Genomic DNA, 6160 nt, shown 5'->3' with positions numbered 1-6160 from the left:
TCTGTTGGGAATGGGGAAGCAGGGAACAGCTCCCTGGGAATCTCTTTCAGCAAAATTAGAAGGTGAGCTGCTGGGGGTGGGCTGCCTAGACCTTCCCCACCTCCTTTCTCATGCTTCTTTCTCTTTACCCTCTCCAACCCCTCCCAGTCCCATTTCCCACTTCTTAGGGCCTGATTCTCAGCTAGCTGCCACGTACTGCCAAATGCTAGCCACTAACAGTTCACAGGGCTGTCCCTTCCTGGGGGCACTTTGGATTTTGTTTCAATAAAATTGACTCTGGGGACTTGAGAATCTTCAAAAAGCCAATTTAAGGTATTGCTCAGAGGGTCCAGGTGGTTGCATGAGGTCATACGCAGGCCTCTGGAAACAACCAAGGCATGTACATAAGTGGGACAATCACATCCCGACGTCCTTTTTGAATAGACACAGGTTGGTGGGTGTGGAACACTGAGAAGTGTCAGCTGGACCCTGCCCAGGAAGCCGGGGGTAAATGAGAGTGTCGGTCCTGGGTGCTCTAGGGAGGCACACGTGTGAGTAGTTAGCAGTCAGGATGGTCGGCAGCAGCTGAATGTTAGGCACTGAGTTACCACTCCTAACCTGCGGAAGAGGAGCCCAGAGTGAAGGCCTCGTTCCTTGGAGGACCCAAGAGCTCTGGACTGTGAGAGTTACGGGCACTCTGAATCCTAGCCCTGCCTCTCTACTTGTAATCTCTCTGAACCAGAGTTTCCTCTCTGTAAAGGGGGAGGGTATTGATAGTGCTGTGGGAACCCCCATGTTTTATCTCCTTTCCCTTTTGAGAAGGCCTGGGGTGTGAGGAACCGGACGTTCAAAACTCTTGGCACTGGGTCTCCCAGCAACAACTTCTGCCTGAGGAGACAACACAGGCCATGGTACCTGGGGTGTCTCAGTGGTACCTGCATTTTTCTGAGCAGTTGATGCGGCTCTTTTCGGTGTAAGTGTCCAGGAGGCAGATGCTGGGAATGTTCACATCAGCTTCAGTCAGCTTTCTGGGTTATGCTGCCCTGAGAGAAGCATGTGTCTCTGCTTGCCTCTCATGCCTAGGCGCTTCCGTCACATTTTTCATCTTCCAGTAACACTTCGAAATCTCCTTCGTTTGTTTGAATTCCCACCTCTTCACCCACATGGCAATTAGAGAGGTTGGTGATTGCCAGGTGCTTATTAAGTGGAGTCATAAGTAGTCCTGCTTCTCTGGGCAGCTGTAAATGCCTTAAAAGCATGCAGAAAGCTTCTTAGTTTTGGTTGTATTTTTTTTTTTTTTAAATTGAGAAAAACAATAAGGGGCCACCTTCACTGGGTTCTAACAGGGTCTGTTGGGGAATTCTGCAATTCCGGCTGAGTCTAGGCTGTCTTGGTCCAAACTGGTTCAGTGATCTGGCTTGATGGTAAATGCTGTCGATTACATTTCTAACAGAGTTGGAGTTCTTTGGACTGAATGGGGTTCTCTCCCAGGAAAGGCATCTTGGTGAGGAACTCCCAGGACCTAGAGTTTCCCAAGTGGATGCTTGTCACTGGGCTTTCTTTGCTCACTGGACCACTGCTGGCTAAGGGAACAGGAATTTCCCCCGGAGTTGCTATTTTCCAAGGTGGTAGCTATGTTTGTTTCTTAGGCTAGTGAATGAAACGGTATGTGTGAAGGCACAAGGAAAGGTATCAAGTGCTAAAAAAGGAAAAAAAAAAAGGAGGAGACTTGGTTATAAACTTGACTGATGCAACTTGATTATAGCATAGCCCCTGGGTTTTGAGCTCCGAGCTGTGTTTGAAATGAAAAGGTGTGATTTCCCCTTGGGTCCTGTGTGTTTAAAGGATGGATGGGTACTTGTTCGTGGGCAGCCCAACCCCGCTGGCCCAGGGCCCACCGGGCCTGAAAGTCGAGAAGGAATGCTGATGGCCTTCCCTCCCCACCAGCCTCGCACCTGCCCTTGTTCACGAGTCTGTTCCTCCCCTGACACAACAAAAGGACTGTTTCCTGAGACACTGTGAGCTGTTAGGACAAGTCCACCCGCCCTTCTTCACAACTGGTCTTCTCCTTTTCTGGACCTGCCTGGAGTGGAGAGAAACTGACCCCCGATTCTGCCCTCTGGGATGGGATCATCCTCCTTCCTCCCCACGGGTCCCAGTGGACAGTCAGATGGCCCAGGAGAGCATCTGGGGCGCCATCCGCAGGCTGTGAGCTGTTGTCTCTGCGAAGATCCCCCTGGTTTAAAGGAAAAAATAAAGCCTGCTCCAGGCTCCACCTCTGGAACTATCAAATCCTTAATCAAACTAAGCACCTTCAGAAGTCCTTGTTAAGGACTCAGCCAGTGAAGTAACAAACCAAAATACACACACTCAGCTGGTTGGTAATAGTGCTCAGCTGAGTGTCTCTGAGGACACTTGGAGGTCATGCTTACACATGGGGGGACTCCAGTCTTGATCCAAAGGTGCAGTACAAGGTGCTATGGGACCTTGACTCTGGGGCTGCCCTGGAATATAGCACTGCCGTGCCCTTCGGGACATTTAGAAATGATTCAGTGTTTATGCAATTTTTTTTTTAATTGAGGTAAAATTCACAAAACTATAAAAGCAACCATTTTATGAACTTCTCTGGCAGTCCAGTGGTTGAAACTTCCAGTGCAGTTTGGATCCCTGGTCAGCGTGCTAAGATCCCATATGCCTCCTGGCCAAAAAAAACAAAACATAAAACAGAAGCAGTATTTTTAAAAAATTCAGTAAAGGCTTAAGAAATACTGGTCCACATCAAGAAATCTTTTAAAAAGTACCATTTAAAAGTGAACAATTCAGTGGCATTTAGTACCTTCACGATGTTGCGCAACGACCATTTCTGTCTAGGTCTAAAACATTTTCATCACTGTGAGAGGAAGCCCCGACCCATTACACAGTTGCTCCCTTCCCCCTGCCTCCAGTCCCTGGCAACCACCCATCTGCCTACTGTCTCTATGGATTTATATTGAGGTAGAACTTTTGAGAATCCCAATGACTCTATTTTCTGAACTAAAAAACAATCGTGAGACCTTAGCATGGAAAATAATAGCTATGAATAGTGATGTAGTTTCCTTCTTATTTTAGCGCTTTGTAGATTTTATATGCTTTCACTTACCTGGTCTTATTCAGAAGCCCAAGAGACAAATGTTGCTGAACATGTTGGAAATTATCAGCTCCAGGAGAAATTCCTTTTCCCTTACGCAGTGGTGTGTCTGGTACGCTGGCAAATACAGTCACCACCTTGATCTGCTGCATGAGGCATGCATTTGTTTCTCAAGGAAAGATGGAAAAAATCTGAAAAGACAGATTTTGTTCATGGATAAAAACAGGCACTCTTTTTGTGTTGTAAGCATAGGAAAACCACATTTAAATTAACTTAAAAAATTAATGTAGATGGAGACTGTCACCATCATATTCTTACAGGTATGATGGAGAAAATATTCATTCAAAATTATTTTTGTGTCCCCAACAAGTCCATGACACCATGCAGACACCACTGGGGATAAAGTTGTAAAAGACTGTTTATACAGAAGTTATATAAGGTGTTTCTTTGCCTCACAGTCGTGTTTTCATTTGAAATAACAATTACTACCTAGAGGTTTCCCTCAAGGTGGTTGCAATGTGATGGGAGGAAAGGGACAGGAAAGAGATATTCACAGTAGAATATGGTAAGTGGCTCAGCTTGTGGCTGGTGGGGGTTTCAGAGAAGATTCTGTAGTGGAAGGGTCCCTGGGCTGGGAGGGGAATGGAGTCTGTACAGAACAGAGTGGAGGGTGGGCATGCTGGGCAGGGAATAGTCTGAGCAAAGACCTGTGCGGAAGGAAAGCATGGGGCAGCCTTGGGAACCAGGAAGGAGTACCCAGCATCTGGAGCGTGGGCAGGTTTAGGGGATGCTGGAAATTTAACCTGAGATCTTAAGAGCCTCAGTGAGTCTTGAGTCTTGCTGTCAGTTGGTCACTCAGCCCAACGTAGTGCCTCTTTGTGCCAGGCTGTCCCCTGTGCTTTGGAGATAGAGGTGATAAGCACTCACATGCATACATACACACACACACACAGAGGTGATCAGTACTCACATGCACACACACCCACACGCACACACCAGCCATTGTCTAATGGGGCGGTCTGATCACATAATTACAAGGTCAGTGAGCACCTCAAAGACATATAAGCTGTTGTGGCTGTGGATTATCACCAGGACTCTCCCTAATCAGGGGGGCTTTTCCAGAACTAGCCCCACTTAAAGTGAGATCCCAAAAGTCAGCAGAAATGAGACCTTTGTTTTGAGGTATTGGGAGCTGTAAACGAAGGGCCAGTGGATGCGGCTACAGTCACTCTAGGAAGATTAAGGTAGATGTGCAGGATAGATGGGGGTGGGGCAGAAGGAGGCCAGGGGCTGGGAGCCCTTGAGAAGGCTCTGCCCACAGCCCAGGAGAGAGCCAGCCTGTCTCCCATCTGCCCTCCTTCATCTGCTTTAACAGAGAAGGGGTTCTCCTGCTCCCCAAAACTCATTCCTCCCAACTTCTTCTCAGGGATCCTCTTCAAGTAGCTTCTTCCTCTTCTTATTCCATCATTGACCTCTACCTCTCTAAGGGTCCTTTACTTTAAATGAGGTCAAGTTTTGCCCATTTAAAGAATAAGAACCCTCCATGACTCCACCCCTAGGTCAGCTTCAGAGGAGTTATCTCTCCGTGCTGGGCCCACTTCCTCACCTCCCACTCTTCCTTCAACCCACTCAAGTCTGCTTCCACCTCCACTGTCCTGAGGCTACTTCCTTGTGACCAAATCCTGCAGACTTGTCTCAGCCTGCATCTTCCTAGGCTGTAGCACCACTGACGGCTCTGCTCACTGCTCCTTCCTTGCAGGGCCATTTTCTTTGACTTCCTTCTTCCTGTCCTCGTCTCTTCCTCACCACCACCAACTCCTGTCTTACCTCCTAAGTGTGTTTCAGATCTGAGTGTTCTATCCAGCTCTACTGTTACCATCCTTGTACAAGCCTCTGTCATCCCTCACCCAGACAACTCCGGTCACCTCCAATTGCCTCCTGCAGCCAGAACATCAGCATTGTGTCTGCAGGTTTTGGGTCCCAACCACTAAACTGATGATGTAAGTCTCCCACCCAACCCCTGTCTTAGAGGTATATCAATTAGGATTACATTCAGCTGCCAGTGACAGAAAACCCAAATAAGCAGAACTGTGAGCACACAGAGCTTCTTTCTCTCCCTTAAAAGTCTGGAGTCAGAAGCTTGAGGGCTGGTCTGGTGGTTTCAGGAAGTTGTCAGGGGCCAGGATCCTCTTTCCTGTCTGTTCCCAAGGTATGGCTCTAATTTCCATGATCTACATTCTAGCAAACTCTAGCCATCATATTTGTTTTCCAAGAAACAGTATGGCAGAAAGGGAGGGGGGCTTCCCCTTCCATCTTTTATTTCAACTCCCATTTTACACAGACTTTCCTGAAAGTCCTTTAGACATTTCTGCTTATATTTTGTTAGCTAGAATGTATACACATGGTCAGAGCTAGCTGCAAGGGAGTCTGAGAAATGTAATCTTAAATACAGCCTTAGTGATATACAACCTTAAGGCATAAAATTGAGGGTTGTGTTATTGAGGCAAAAAGGGAAGAATGGGCACTGGAATAACCAAAGAGCAGTTTCTACCAAAGTCACCCTAAAATTCGCATGCCCCCTTCTTGTACATCAAATTCTTTCCTTTCCTCCCCAGGGGAGATGACCCTAAAACCTCATGCAAATCAAGGATCATCAGGCTATGTGCAACCCTCTTCATGGGCTCCATATGGTCTGAGCACATAGACACAAAAACCCTCCACCCCATGCTGACTATGGCAGGTGGAATAGGAGCAGGATAACTGCAATGAGGACTCCCATTCAGAGAAAAGAAGCATGGGAACCCATCTGGCACTGGTTCATGACAACGATCAGATGCTGATGGGCTGGAGGAGGGAGCCCCCCTACCCCGGCAGTGGAGCTTTGTCCATCGTCCATGTCTCTGGGCTTTTCCTTCTGGGAGGCTCATATCCCCCATGGCTACCCCTGAAACAGGCATTGGTGAGAGGGGCCCCTGGGAGCTTCAGAGTGTTCACCTCTACTTCCTGCTGCTGCAGATTGTAGATCCCAGTGATTGTATTAGGAAGTAATGGTCA

This window comes from Bos indicus x Bos taurus, chromosome 11 (genome assembly GCF_003369695.1).
Source record: "Bos indicus x Bos taurus breed Angus x Brahman F1 hybrid chromosome 11, Bos_hybrid_MaternalHap_v2.0, whole genome shotgun sequence".
NCBI classification, from domain to species: domain Eukaryota; kingdom Metazoa; phylum Chordata; class Mammalia; order Artiodactyla; family Bovidae; genus Bos; species Bos indicus x Bos taurus.
The sequence above is the reverse complement of the archived record's forward strand: the minus strand, read 5'-3'. Positions refer to the sequence as shown.